Consider the following 15,022-nt stretch of genomic DNA (forward strand, 5'->3'; position numbering starts at 1 on the left):
TCCTTATTCAAAGCATGTCCCGAGCATCATGCAGTTCCAGTCTGAATTGGCCATTCCCCCTTGGCCCTCCGCGATCAGCCAATGAACACGGGCAGCAGGGAGGGGAGGGCCTCAAGTGGGCAAGAGCCGCCTTCTCACCCCTCAGGTTCTGCAGCCAGCTGGAGACGCTGCAGGAGGGGAGGACTTGCAGTGGGATGACCAGCCCGCCTCGCCCCAGCCAATGCTAAGAAGGCCAGGAAGTCGGCCCACGGTCCACGGCAACCGACGGAGAGCTCCTCGCCTTCCAGTGAGTACTGGCCGGATGACGAGCTCCCACGCAGCGGGCGGCTGTCCAGCAGGGCTGGGATCCCGCCCCTCCCGAGGGGCTTGCAGGCATGAGACTCCAGCCTGGGTTTCTGTGAAAGAATCCCCCCCTCGCATTCCCCCCCCTTCAGGGAGCGAAGTCGGCAGGACCCACCAGGGTTACCTACCCAGAGAGCTTCCGGGCAGCGGCTCTGGATGGGCACTTCTAGACATTTTGCATTCACAGCCCAGAGGTGGTTTTTTTAGAGTCACTGGGGAAAAGCACCGAGGTCAAGCTCGACAACTGGCTGAGGGGCTTTGGGGATATGCCACTGCTAATTCTGCAGCCTACCCTTACGCCCTGGCAGCTTTGGGACATTTCGCAACGTCTCCAGGCTCAAGGCTTATCGCGAGGGAGACGCTGCGGCCATAAGCTATGATGAGGAGTTCCGGAGGTGTGCTTCGCACAGTGAAAATGCGCGCTGGGACGTAATTCATAGCCGGGCCTGGACATTGTTAGTCCAAACTTTCGCCAAGCCCCAGAATGTGGCCAAACCCCAGAACACAACTAAGCCCCAAAAAGCAGCCTTGAAAAAGCAAACGAATGCCAAGACTGGCCAATGCTGGGACTTTAATAAAGGGAAATGCCAAAGGGCCAAGTGCAGGTTTGCACACGTGTGCAAGACCTGCCTTGGCCCGCACGCACGCTCCAGCTGCCCATTGGGGAAGGGACCCCAACCCTTTTAAAGTTCCTGGCCTGCAGCCACCTCTAGGGCCAGGAGGGGCAGTGGGAGCGGAATACTTTGGCACATCATTGTTCGCCTAGATCAGGTCAAGCCTGGCCAAGCATGGCCAATTGGCTACGCTGGTAGGGCTGATGGGAATTGTAGTTCCTGGAACATCTGAGAGCCGCAGGTTCCCACCCCTGGCCTAGATCAACCACTGCAGTGACTTCTTCACCTGGCCAACTCACCACTAGAGGGTTGTGCTTTAATTTCCTGTCTTGCCAGATATCCTAACTGCAGGGCAGCCAACTTCCTGTTCGATCGGTTTTTGCATTCCTTATTTGGGCCCCGCATGCTGATGGATAGTAGAAATGTGAGGGGAACAATTGGAGGCAGAGCCTCAGTGGTAAAACAAAACAGGAACAGGGTAGCTGTTCCCAGGAACCTAAAAAGAACTTAAACTCAGTGATTTTGGACACTGCAGCTGTGCGCTCAGTTTCCGAAGAGCAAAGCCTATCAGACAAACATCTAGTACGAGGAAAGAGTATTTTAGTTATCCTTGTTGCAGTTGAAGGAAATAAAGGGAAACAGGGCAAGTGTTTGCTGCACTCTTAGCCTTGAGCCCAACAGTAGAGCCTCCAGTTTCAGAGGCAGTACATCTTGGGAAATCTAAGCTTAGAAGAGTAAATTCTGACAGAGCCAACATGGAACCACACCTACAGGTGGACAGTAAGCCCAGTCTCACTTCAAGATCTTGTGCATAGATAAAGGGGATAAAAGTGAGTAACCTTTCTTTCCCCTTTCCAACTGTATCAAGAAGAGAATGTCTACTTTCAACCCCATCTCTTTGAAACGTGGGGATCCACTAAAAAAAAATTCCTTTCATTTAGGTGCTGTGAGAACAAATAAAAAATGATCCAGCTTGGTAGCCTCACCTCTTCAGTAACAAGAACTTAACTCATTTTCTATCCTTTTATTTAGCTGTGTCTGTATTTTGGTGTTTGTGTCCAATTACATATGATCTATGCTGTGCGTATTATATCTTTGCTGCCTAATAGACAGCTCTCAAAAGGTGGAGAAGTTATTGTATGCTTGTGTTCATTTGCTTGTTTTTAAGAAAACCAAAAAAATTACATTTGTTCCAAGGTTTGTGTGGGACGATAATAAAATAATTCAATTGAATTCTGTACTGAAGGTGTGTGCTCAGCCCTGTCACACTGCAGCTCATATGGCTAATCCCTCAGATGTACAGATTTTTTTGGGGGGAAGTGGATTTGATGGTGTGTTTGGATTTATGGGATAGCTTCATAGTCCAAAAAAACACATGGAAATAAGTGGTTTTGAAGGGTTTTGCTTGAAAATAAAAATAAATGGTAAAAGGAATGGAAAAATTGGAGTTAAAAATGCAAAGCACTCCAGCAAATGGCAAACGTGGAATTACCTTTTCTTTGTTGTGTTTTTGTTCCATGAAAAAGGTTTCCTCCCTTGTGGAGAGATTTTTAAAATTTGCTTTTGTGCTATGTTTTTGTGTTTAGTCATTTAGTTTAAAGCTTTTCTTTTCTTTAACCCTAATGGACAGTAAGCAATCTTTAAAGGAAAAAATGCCACTGTTTTAAAACTATTTAAAACTGCATGGTTTATTTTGGTCTCACTTTGGACCCTGCTTTTCATTTCCTTTCCTTTCCTCTCTAAACGCTTGAATTCAAGTTTCTGTTTACTTTGATTTGTTGACTATTTAGTGTTTTCTCCATGATAATTACTGGTTCACAATGTTTGTTTCCAGCTCAGCCTCCTAAACCGGCTGAGCACAAGATGTCTCTAAGGTATCGGTGGAGAGATCCGCTAGTTGGATCTCCCCACCAGCCCTCACGATCGCTGGGCTTTCCAGCCCAGGCTGAGCCGACACCCTAATGATGTCGGTTTTATGTCTGGTACAGGCTCCAAGTGCTCACATTTCAAAACCTCCAGAGGTTTCCATTTCAGCCTTGGGATCGCCAAGCAGTTCCACCTGTCCCTCTCAGCATCTGTTTAGCCAGCACTCCATCCAACCGCTTCCTCCGCCTATTTTGGAATCTAATGGAGGGGGTCAACGCCTGGAGGGTGGGCAGAAGGGACAGGGACCCAAGTTTCCTCTGGTTGGAACAAGGGAGCAAGGGGAGATAGAGACACCGAGAGCAACTTTTGTAGCAATAAAGGCCTAATGAAGTTCTGTATTTCATCTTTGCAACCACACGATTGTTGCAAAACCTTTTCCATGGAGTTATGTGTATTTATCCTTTTATAAAATTGCAACTTGTGGTATGAATGTGTTTCCTCCTTAGCAAATATATGCATCTACGTTGTATCTTTTCTCCTTTTGAATTACTGTACTATGTAGTTGATGAAATAGTGGCTATAGCTTACTATATCCCTTGTTTAATATGATTGTTTCAGTATCTAAACCAATTCTCTTTATTTGACATGGTTCATGCCGTAGGCTATTTTCATATGAAACGCATTTCAATGTTTCCTGGACGTCCAAGGAGACAGAACTTAATACACCTATTCCCCCAAGAGATAGACAAGGCAAATTGGTGGGTTTCCAACCACTTCGCTTTATTCTCCTGCTTCAGCCAGCTCACATTCCTTCTTTGTCTCTTCTGGGTCTGCTTACCTTTATTCTGTTCTCTGTGCATAGCAATGGATATTTCACCAGCGATGCTGGAACGGCAGCAAATGACGCCAGTAATCGAGATTACGCTCCTTTGGTGGGGGAGGTGGGATTGGAACCAGCCTCATCTGTGGTGACATGGAGGAGAGATGACCTTCGTCTGAGCTGTCAGCCTCTGTCTGGCACAGCAGTCTCTGACCGGGAGCCTGTTTGAATTCAGAACAGTGTGACCTTCCAGGCAAGACTGTGTCTGTCAAGACTCCATTCCTCAACCTCCTGCCCTGGCACTGCTCAGAAAACAGCACTCGAATATGAACAACAGCAGCCCTGGACAAAGCAGCGAGAGCAGCAGTGGCGAGTGGTTAAGAGCAGGCGCACTCTAATCTGTGGAACTGGGTTTGATTCCCCACCACTGGAGCTGTGGAGGCTTGTCTGGGGGAACTAGATTAGCCCAGCCCCACACACGCCAGCTGGGTGACCTTGGCTAGTCACAGTTCTGTGGAGGTCTCAGTCTCACCCACCTCTACAGGGTGTTTGTTGTGGGAGTGAGAGAAGGGAAAGGAGATTGTAAATCCCTTTGAGTCTCCTTGCAGGAGAAAAGGGGATATAAATCCAAACTCTTCGTCCTTTTGTCTATATCTCTTAACCTACTCCAGGGTCTTCCTCTGACTCCCCCTCCTCTGTGACCATCTGTGTTGTAAGCCACATTAAGGGTTTACCTGTTTATTGTCCCACACTTAAAACCTATCAAGGTAATGGGTCAAGCCGTCACCTGGAACATCAGGAAAAAACCTTTGTTCGAAGGATTTTCTTCCCCAAGACACATTTTTTTCCCTATTGGGGACACCTTCAGACCATCGTGCTCATAATATTGTTCTATCAGCTGATCATTTCAAAGCCTAGTTCTGGCCATTAGGTTTCCTGCCTGGACGCCCACCACCAGACTGGTAAATATCATCGTTAATGCCCACCTCTTCCTCTATATCCAAACCTGTCTTTCACCTGTAAATTACATCCCAGGGAATCCTTGTGTGTTTTTCTACCCCTCAGTAACTGAGTGATTGTGAGTGGAGATTTGCTCTTACTCTTATTTTCTGCTGGTTTCTTGTGATGTAATAAAACCCTGCATACACTGGCAATAGATCTTGTGACACCTGACCCTTCAGGATGGCTGTCTCGGGCGATGGGGTTCACTTATCTGGCTGGGAGTTAGACCTCTGTCTGCATGGTTTAAGGTCAGAGTTGTGTGATTAGCTGGCATCGTCAGAAGTGATTGGGGGAGCTGTGCTGGTCTCTCCGCTCTTTTGGCGGACTGCCCGTGGGAACTGGATCTGACAGGGCGGCCGGGGAGCACTCTTGGTGGAACCTCCCTTAAGACGCTTGGGGGGTGGAGCAGGTCATTAAATCAGGACGCCTAATTAGGTTACTGAGGTTTGCTCTTTGGGCAGCAAAACGGAGTTCCACCAAGTTGCTGCACCGACACGCTTTCCTCCAACAGGCGGGTTGGAGGAAAGAGCACTGGGGACAGCACTGGGCTGCTCCAGTGTACAGATCGGAGCCCAGGCTACACTCAACACTCTGTCATCCGTGGTCAATACAACGGGCTGTGGCCAACGCTTACCACACACTGTAGTGTATTGGTTCCAAGCAGCTGCCATAGCTGAACTGTGATTGGCAGTCAGCCTCTGTATTAATTTTGCAGCTGCAGCATGCTTGTCTTCAATTGCTATGGAGTAATCCAATGAATAAATGGTTGGTGTTTCAATCCTCATTCGTCTTGGACTCTTGGATATAGGGCGTATATTAAATCAAATAAATAATAATAAGAGTGTTGTGTTTATTTCCTTTGGGATCCTGGAGATTCCATTCCCCAGGTGGTGACATGCCCTGTAGAGAAGCTCTTTACTATTTCTTTTATTAGGGTCTCAGCTTGACTGTTTTGTTACAATGGGTTTTGTTCCTTTGTACAGTAAGTTCTAAGGAGGAACTTTCTTTAGCTAGATGTTGTCCCTTTAAGTACTTATAACAGCCCCATTATGCCCTTATTACCCAGTAGTGCTCTTGTTCAGTTAGTTATAGTCTAAGGTGTATAGTATAGAAGGTATTGCAGAAAGTGAGGTCCAGATAGAAGACACTGAAGGGAGGAAGCATTTGGGACTCTTAGTTTGGAGAGGAGACGCCTGAGGGGATATGGTTGGAAGTCTCACCATGCATGGGGTGGAAATGCTCACAGAGAGAAAGTTTTTCTCTCACAATGTCCAGGGGGCATCCATTGAAAATGCTGGGGAAGAATTAGAACTAATAAAAGGAAACACTTCTTCACGCAACGTGTGATTGGTGTTGGAATATGCTGCCACAGGAGGTGGTGATGGCCACTAACCTGGATAGCTTTAAAAAGGGGCTTTGGACAGATTTATGGAGGAGAAGTCGCATCTCTGGCTACCAATCTGATCCTCCTGATCTGAGGTTGCAATGCTATAGCAGACCAGGGTGCTCAGGAGCAGCAGCAGAAGGCCATTGCTTTCACCTCCTGCATGTGAGCTCCAAAGGCACCTTGGTGGCCACTGCGGTAGCAGAGAGCTGGACTAGATGGACTCTGGTCTGATCCAGCTGGCTTGTTCTTATGTTCTTAACCAAGAGGAAGCACTGACAAAGTGGACTTTCTCGGAAGAAGTCAAGAAAGAATCAGTCTCAAGCTTCAAGTTGTTCTAGTCAAGCAATATCTATTTTATTACTCACAAATTGTTTAAAAAATAGGTAGTTTTTACCACTTAAATGCTTCTGGCGCCAATGAGCAAGGCAGCAGGCTTCATTGCTCTCCCCTTCCAATCGCCGCCCACGGGTCAGGGGAGAACTACTCGCCATTGCCCCGCCAATCCAGGGAGGTCCCTTTTTTCTTCACAAGGGGTGTGGACCATTGGCATGGCTGCAGGGGTTCATTTCTGCATGTCTGCCAAGAGCTACATGTGTTGCAGGAAATTAAAAGAGAAGCATTTCTATGCAAAGGCAACGAAAAGCAACCCAGATTTTTTTTCATGGCTCCAATTGCTGCCTGCAACGGCACGACTAACGGGAAAAAGGAATGGTGGTTCCTTTATAACAACTGCAACCTGTTATACATTTGCTGTGTGGAATCGACCGTAAATAAAACATCTCTTGTTAATCACTGCAGATTTATTTTATTATTAAAGGCCCAGCTAGGAGGAGTGGTTTAGAGGTTTTGTAGTCCTACTTGGGCAAAACAAAGTCAAGCCAAGTAAGCCAGTCCGGAAAGCCCCTCTGATCCTATCTTGTTGGTTGAATATATATTATTAGCAGAGTTTAGCAGATGCCAATAAAGGCTGAGATACTAATAAGTTGCTTTATATAAAAGTTTATTGACTAAAAGGGTTGTGTAACATGGAGAAAAAACCAAAAAGATATTAAACTGTACTGCTATATATTTACAGTTTTCTCGGTTCATGGCTGGGACTGACTATCTGAGGGCAAAGGAAAAAGTTAACTTTATAACTTCAGGAATACTCACAAACACGTAAGCAATGGCTATTGAAACTGGCCAATAGCTAATCAATAGGTCAGCTCATTAGAACTTGACCTCAACATTTTGCTTACACAAAAAAACAGAGTTGTGTCAGACATGCAAATACCGTAGGCTACGCAGAGTATTCTGAGGATTCTTTAATACCTACTTATCTCCTCTACTGGTGGCAGGACTAGAATATATTATTTGAGATATTTTACCTCCTTTCTGTAAACTCGAGATGGCTGACAGAAGAGAAAGTAATGGGCTGCTTTCTGTGCCATTCTGGATCAGACAAGCAAGGTAAAAGCATTCTGTTCTGGGGAAGTCATGTGTGAATTAGCTAGCAGGTCAGAAGGACAGATCACGGTTCAATTTCAGAAGAGCGAAGAGCATCCATGTAAACACGAAAACAAACTATTGTCGTAAGGCTTTCATCGGCCGAGTCACTTAGGTTGTGATTGACATGGTCATCATTTCTCCCGTTACTAGATTATATGCTGAGACCTTCAGAGGATCATGATCCCCGAAGATGCCAGCCACAGATGCAGGAGAAACGCCAGGGAGAGAATGCTAGAACACGCCACAGCCCGAAACCACAGCACCCACGCAAAACAAAACTGTACAAGCAAGCAGACCTCTTCACATTACGTAGAATACTGCACTGTCAACTGCTTTGCAGCTGGATTTGTGAAAGTGGACTGAAAGTGCATTATTCTGTAGTGCGGAAGGGGCCTGAGATTTATGTACCATAGGCTAAAGTCTGAGACGACAGCATATGATTCTTGATTTTTCTTTCACAGATGCTCAAACCAGCATAGTGCGTAGTGCGCCTGTCCCTCAAACGGCCACACCGTGGCGCTGCAACCTGAAAACGACCAGGTGCCGCTGCCTCAGCAAAGGTGTGAGTTTGTGGCACTTTCGCAGCTCCCAAAAAAAGGACTCTGCTTCAGGCATGCAGTGGTGGCGGAACCCCATGGCACTCCAGATGTTCATGAATGGGCCACGCTGGTAGGCTGATGGGAATTGTAGTCCATTAATCCTCAACTCAACCCATTAATTGTAGTCCATTAATTCTACCTAAAGTGTAGAACGTGGGTGGTTCCAAATGTCAAGTGTCCCAAAACTGCCAATCGCAGGCTGAGCTGGAGCCTCGGGTCCCGCCCCTCACTCCCATTGGGTGCTTTAAAAAGTTCAGGTCTCCGCCGCCTCAGTCAAAGCTCTACTCGCTCAAGGCTTCCGCGACGTGACTCCAAGTCCCAGGGTAAGCCAATCGCAAGCTGAGCTGACCTCAAGTCCCGCTCCTCACTCCCATTGGCTCAAGCCTTCCGCGACGTAACTCCAAGTCCCAGGGTAAGCCCGGCCAGCTGCCAATCAGCCCGAGTCCCGCCTCCCTGCCCCGCACGGTTCCAAATGATGACATCATAGCGGGTCGCGGCCTGCCTGCTGCGCCGGGCGCGAAAGTGATGACGTCGCGGCGCAGAGGCGCGCGCATGGTGACGTCATCAAAGGAGGCCCGGAGCCCTAAAAGTGTGTTGCGCGACCTCACGACCCCTCTATTGGCTGCGTAGTCGCGCGGGAGTCAATGGGTCGGTGGGAGCGCCCATCCCCAGGACGGCGAGCGGAGGACGAGGCCGGCGTTCGGAAGGTCCCAGGTTCGATCCCCGGACCCTTCAGTTGGGGACCAGGCTTAGGCGTCGGGTAAGGGAGCTTCTACGGCTGTTGGTTGGGCGGAGTGTGCCGCAGGCGCGGCCCGCTTAGTTCATCCGTGGGGCGACCGGGGCCCCAGGCTGGCCATCTCCAGTTCAGGCTACCAGCAGCGTGGCGTAGTGGGTTAAGAGCAGGCACTCTCATCTGGAGAGGAACTGGGTTTGACTCCCCGCTCGGCCACTTGAGTTGTGGAGGCTGGCCCTGGGGAACCAGATTAAGCTTGTGCGCTCCAGCACGCCAGTTGGGTGACCTTGCCAGTCCCAGTTCTTGAGCCTCTCAGCCCCACACACCTCAGAGGGTGTTTGTGTGGGGGGGGGGAGTATGGAAAGCAGCCCACCTCGGTTTATGTCTAGTGGGGGAAAGGGGCACGCTAAACTACAGGGAAATTCCATCCCTTGGGGCTGCCTGTTTTCATGGTCTCTTCCGGGCCTTCCTTTTTTGCTAACGATTCCTTGCCTGTTCTAGGAGAGCCTAGTGGTCAGTGGTTGCCCGGGCATCTGGAACATCGCAACCCATAAGCCCACGAGCCGTAGCCACAGGAGCACAGTGACCGGCCCTTAAAAATACAAACATACATATATTTCTTTGGTTCCAGTCACTGCTCAGTGCTAAGAGCCACCACCGCTATTGGGGACTTAGTTGGATCAGGCAGCGGTCTGGCGTCATGGCCCCTTCATCCAAAAAAGCAGAAGGCCCAGCCCATGCCACCCGACCTGCCAATGTGTCCGGAAAGCAGTCACCCCCAAGACCAAGAAAATCAGGTCGGTGCCACCCACCGCCATAGGATGGCCCAGCCACACGCCCGGTGTGCGCCAATCAAACAGTGTCAGGCAGTAACCTGGCTGCCATCCCAAGAAGTCAGGGTCAGGCACAATACAGTTGTCCCAGCTGCAGCCCCGACGATGGCTTGGAGCCTCCTCCTCCAAAGAGGGAATGCACGACAGCTCAGCCCCGTGCAGCCCCCCCCTTATGGCTTCGATATCATTCTCCACCCCAGCTGCTGCCAACCCATGGCTCCTCATTCACAAAGTACGTCCCCGAGCACGGGCGCAGTTCGCCCAGTCTGGTATCAATTCACCCCCCCTTTGGCCCCTTCCCCCCCCCGCGATCAGCCACGGAACACGGGCAGCAGGGAGGGAGGGGCCCTGCGGCAAGAGCTCGCTTCTTCTCACCCCTCAGGTTCCTCCCACGCAGCCAGCTGGAGACGCCGCGAGGAGGGGAGGACGGCAGCGGGGAGGACCAGCCGCCTGGCCCGCCACGCTAGCGAAGGCCAGGAAGCCGGCCCCACGTCCACGGCACCGGACGGAGAGAGCTCCTCGCCTTCAGTGAGTACCGCCGGATGACGCATTCTTTGCACGCAAAGGGCGCGGTATTGTCCAGCAGGGCTGGGATCCCGCCCTCCCGAGGGCTTGCAAAGCGAGACCTCAAGCCTGGGCTTCTCAGAAAAGCAATCTCGCAGCCCCAGGAGCGAAGTCGGTGCAGGACCCACCGGGGGTTACCCACCCAGAGAGCCAAGCAAAGGGCTCCTGGATGGGCACTTTGTGGACATTTTTGCTGCCACAGCCCGGAGGGTTTTCTGGGGAGTCACTGGGGAAAAGCAATCACAGGTCATGCTCGGGACATCTGGCTGAGAGGGGCTTTGGGGACATGCCACGCATCTCTTGCAGCTCTACCCTCATTCTGGCAGCTTTGGGGCATTTCGCAACGCCCTTCCAGGCTCGCTTATCGCAGGAGACGCTATGCGGCCATCAACGATGAGGAGTTCCGAGGAGCGCTCTACAGTGAAAAATGCTGGGATGTAATTCATAGCCGGGCCTGGACATTGTTAGTCCAAACTCGCCAAACCCCCAGAACGTACAAACCCCAGAACGCAACTAAGCTCCTGTGAATGCGCCAAACCCCAGAACGCTGCCAAGCACCAGAATGTAGCTAGCACCAACGCAGCCAAGAACCAGAGCACAGCTGTGAGAAAGCGAAGGAATATCAAGGGAGAGGCTGCCGAGCTCGCCTGCTGGGACTTTAATGAAGGGAAGTGCCAAAGGACCCAGTGTAAGTTTTGGGCACGCAGCGCAGACCTGCCTTTGCCCGCACGCACTTCCAGCTGCCCATTGGGAAGGGAACCCTCGCCCTTTAGGGTTCCTGGCCTGCAGCCACCAGGGCCAGGAGGGGCAGGAGCCGGAATCCTTGCTAATATCATTGTCGCTTAGAGGAGCGGTTCTTATTCTCCAGATGTTATGGATTCACTTATCAGTTCCTACCAGCATTGGCCAATTACATGCTGGCAGGCTGATGGGAACTGTGTCCATAACACTGAGTGCCAAAGGTTCGCCACCATCGGGCCTAGGTGAACCACTGGCGTGGGACTCTCTGCCTGGCCAACACACCACTGGAGGTTTGTGCTTCATCTCGGTTTGCCAGATATCCCACCAGGCAGCCAACTTCCCTGTTAGATGGGTTCTTGCACGGTTTTTTCATTCCTTACTTGGGCCCCCCGTGATGCCGACGGATAGTAAAAAATTTGAAGGGGAATAATTGAGGCAGAGCCTCAGTGATAAAACAAAAACAGGAACAGGGTAGCTGTTCCCAGGAACCTAAAAGAACTTAAACGCAGTGATTTTGGACATTGCAGCTGTGCGCCAGTTTCCAAAGAGCAAAGGCTATAAGACAAACATCTAGTACGAGGAAAGAGTATTTTAGTTTTCCTTGTCGCAGCTGAAGGAAATAAAAGGGGAACGGGGCAAGTGTTTGCTGCACCTTTCAAAAGCTGAAATCTTAGACTTTAGCCAAAAAGTAGAGCCTCCAGTTTCAGAGGCAGTACGTCTTGGGAAATCTAAGCTAGGCTCTCTGTTTCCAGGCTGCCTGAGAAAGTAAACTCTGACAGAGCCAACGTTGAACCACAATTCCATGGTGGTCGACAGTAAGCCCAAGCCCCGGCCCCCATGACCCAAGATCTGCTCAGATAAAGGGGATAAAATTGATTAACCTTTTTTTTCTTCTAACTGTAGCAAGAAGAGAAATGCTCCAGTTTCTAAATCCACACCTCTTTGGAAACGGGATCTAATTCAACCCCCCCCCCCCTTTTCATTTAGGTGCATGTATCAAATAAAAATGATCCGGCTTGGTAGCCCTACCTCTTCAAGAACAAGGGGCGGGGGGGAACTTAACTCATATTTTCCCTTTATTTAGCTGTGTCTGTATTTAGGTGTTCAATTACACATGATCTATGCTGTGCGTATTATGTCTTTGCTGCCTAATAGACAGCTCTCAATAGGGGGGAGAAGTTCTTCTGAAAAGTGGAGAAGTGATTGTGATATTTTGTGTTCATTTGTTGTTTTTTTTTTAAGAAAAACTGCAAAACCCCACAAGGTTTGTGTGGGACAATAATAAAATAATTAAAATTGAATTCTGTACTGAAGGTGTGCTCAGCCCTGTCAGACTGCAGCTCATATGGCTAATCCCCAGATGTACATAGTTTTTTTTGGGGGGGGGGGGAATGGAATTTGATGTTGTGTTGGATTCATGGGATAACCGCCCATAGTCCAAAACCAATGGAAATAAGAATTTTCAAGGGTTATTGCTTGAAAAGAAAAATAAATGGTCAAAAGAATGGAAAAATTGGAGTCAGAAATGCAAACGACTCAAACAAACGGCAACCATGCCATACCTGTTCTTTGTTGTACATATTATGTGTGTTGTGTCTTTGTTCCACGAAAAAGGTTTCCTCCCTTGTGGAGAGATTTTTAAAATTTGCTTTTGTGCTATGTTTTTGTGTTCATTCATTTAGTTTTAAAGCTTTTCTTTTTCTTAACCCTTAATGGACAGCAAGTAACCTTTTAAAGGAAAATGCCGCTGTTTTATAACTATTTAAAACTGTATGGCTTGGTTTTGGTCTTAATTTTTGGACCTCTGCTTTTCATTTTCCTTTCCTTCTCTCTAAATGTTTGAATTCAAGTTTTCTGTTTACTTTGATTTGTTGACTATTTAGTGTTTCTCCATGATTATTACTGGTTCACAATGCCTTGCTCTCAGCTCAGCCCTAAACCGGCTGAGCACAAGATGTCTCTTAAGGTGTCGGTGGAGAGATCCGAAGCTAGTTGGAGCTTGCCACCAGTCCCTCACGATTGCGCTTTCAGCCCAGGCTGAGCCGATCACCCGCTAATGATGTCGGTTTTATGTCTGGTACAGGCTCCAAGTGCCTACATGTCCCATAAAACCTCCAGAGGTTTCCATTTCAGTCTTGGGGCGCTCGCTCGGCTCCCACCTGTCCCTCGCAAACCAGCTGCTTCAGCCAGCACTCCATCCAGCCGCTTTCCTCTGCTATCCTGGAATCTGGGGCGGAGGGGGTCAACGCCTGCAGGGTGGGCAGAAGGGACAGGACCCAAGTTTCCTCTGGTCGAACAAGCGGAGCAAAGGGGGGGGGGGGGAGATAGACAACACCGAGAGCAACTTTTGTAGCACAGCGTCTACGAGTTCTGTAATTCATCTGTGCAACTACATGTATTGTTGCAAAACCTTTTCCTATGGAGTTATGTACTTATCCTTTCCTCCTCAGCAAATATATGCATCAGTGCTGGCGAACCTGTGGCGCGGGTTCCAGAGGTGGCACTCAGAGCCCTCTCTGTTGGCACGCACACACAGAGTTTGTCATGTGGGGGGGAAATTGCCCACACACATACACATCTTGGCTGGCCTGGGCCGCTGGACTTGATGTGTGTGCACCTTAGAGAGCAGGAAGGACTTGGCTGACGGGTCTGATGCCTGTGCTCCAGGTGGCTGCTGCCCGGGGGGGCGGGCAGAGATGCTACAGAGGCGCAGAGCAGCGCATGTGGGACTTGCTGGAGGCTACAGCAGGCTAGCCCCTGCTCAAGGGGGTTATTCAGGTTAAATTGCTGCGGTGGCACTTTGCAATAAATAAGTGGGTTTTGGGTTGCAGTTTGGGCACTCGGTCTTGAAAAGGTTCACCATCACTGATCTATGTTGTATCTTTTCTCCTTTTGAATTACTGTACTATGTAGTTGATGAAATAGTGGCTATAGCTTACTATATCCCTTTTTTTAATATGGTTGTTTCAGCCTATCTAAAACCAATTCTCTTTATTTGACATGGTTCATGCTGTGTAGGCTATTTCATATGAAACGATTTCAATGTTTCCTGACGTCCAAGGAGACAGAACTTAATGCCACTTTTTCCCTCTCAGACAGGCAAATTGGTGGGGTTTCCAACTAATTTCGCCCTTCTCCCTGCTTCAGCCAGCTCACATTCCTTCTTTGTCTTTCTGGCCCTGCTTTTACCTTTTATTCTGTCTGTGCACAGCAATGGATATTTCAACAGCGATGGAACACAGCAAATGATGCCAGTAATCGAGATTACGTTCCTTTGTGTGGCGGGGAGGCAGGATAGTAACTAGCCTCATCTGTGGTGACATGGAGGGAGAGAGGATGGTCTTTCTGCCTGGAGCGTCGCCCTGTCTGGCACAGTGCCCTGACCGGGTAGCCTGTTTGAATTCAGAACTGTGTGACCTTTCAGGCAAGACTGCCTGTCAAGACGGCATTCCTCAACCTCCTGCCCTGGCACGTGCTCAGAAAACAGCGCCCGAATATGAGCAACAGCAGCCCCGGACAAACCAGCGGGGAGCAGCAGTGGCGTCGTGGTTAAGAGCAGGTGCACTCTAATCTGGGGAACTGGGTTTGATTCCCCGCTCTTCCACTGGAGCTGTGGAGGCTTATCTGGGGAACTAGATTAGCCTGTGCGCTCCAACACACGCCAGCTGGGTGACCTTGGGCTAGTCACAGTTCTTTGGAGCTCTCTCAGCCCCACCTACCTCGCAGGGTGTTTGTTGTGGGGAAGGAGGGAAGGGAAAGGAGATTGTAAATCCCTTTGAGTCTCCTTGCAGGAGAAAAAGGGATATAAATCCAAACTCTTCTTCTCTTTTGTCTATATCTCTTAACCTACTCCAAGGTCTTCCTCTGACTCCCCCTCCTCTGTGACCATCTATGTTGCAAGCCACGTTAAGGGTTTACCTGTTTATTGTCCGACACTCGCAAAACTCATCAAGATAACGGGTCGGCCGTCACCTGGAACAGCAGGGAAAATCCTTTGTTCAAAGGATTTTCTTTTCCCCAAGACACATTTTTC

At 49.2% G+C, this 15,022-nt stretch overlaps 1 long non-coding RNA gene across 2 annotated transcripts; it reads left to right on the forward strand.

Moving 5' to 3' along the window:
- The first annotated feature begins 319 nt into the window (after positions 1 to 319).
- LOC125430590 lies at positions 320 to 13,590 on the forward strand. Of its 2 annotated transcripts, none has more exons than XR_007244194.1 (3): positions 320 to 1,098; positions 1,198 to 2,482; positions 12,604 to 13,590. It is a non-coding gene; the product is annotated as an uncharacterized LOC125430590 (long non-coding RNA). The 2 variants fall into 2 exon arrangements; XR_007244195.1 differs by having other exon boundaries at positions 1,198 to 2,202; positions 12,304 to 13,590.
- The last annotated feature ends 1,432 nt before the right edge of the window (positions 13,591 to 15,022 follow it).

Source organism: Sphaerodactylus townsendi, linkage group LG04 (assembly GCF_021028975.2).
Source record: "Sphaerodactylus townsendi isolate TG3544 linkage group LG04, MPM_Stown_v2.3, whole genome shotgun sequence".
Classification (NCBI taxonomy): Eukaryota; Metazoa; Chordata; class Lepidosauria; order Squamata; family Sphaerodactylidae; genus Sphaerodactylus; species Sphaerodactylus townsendi.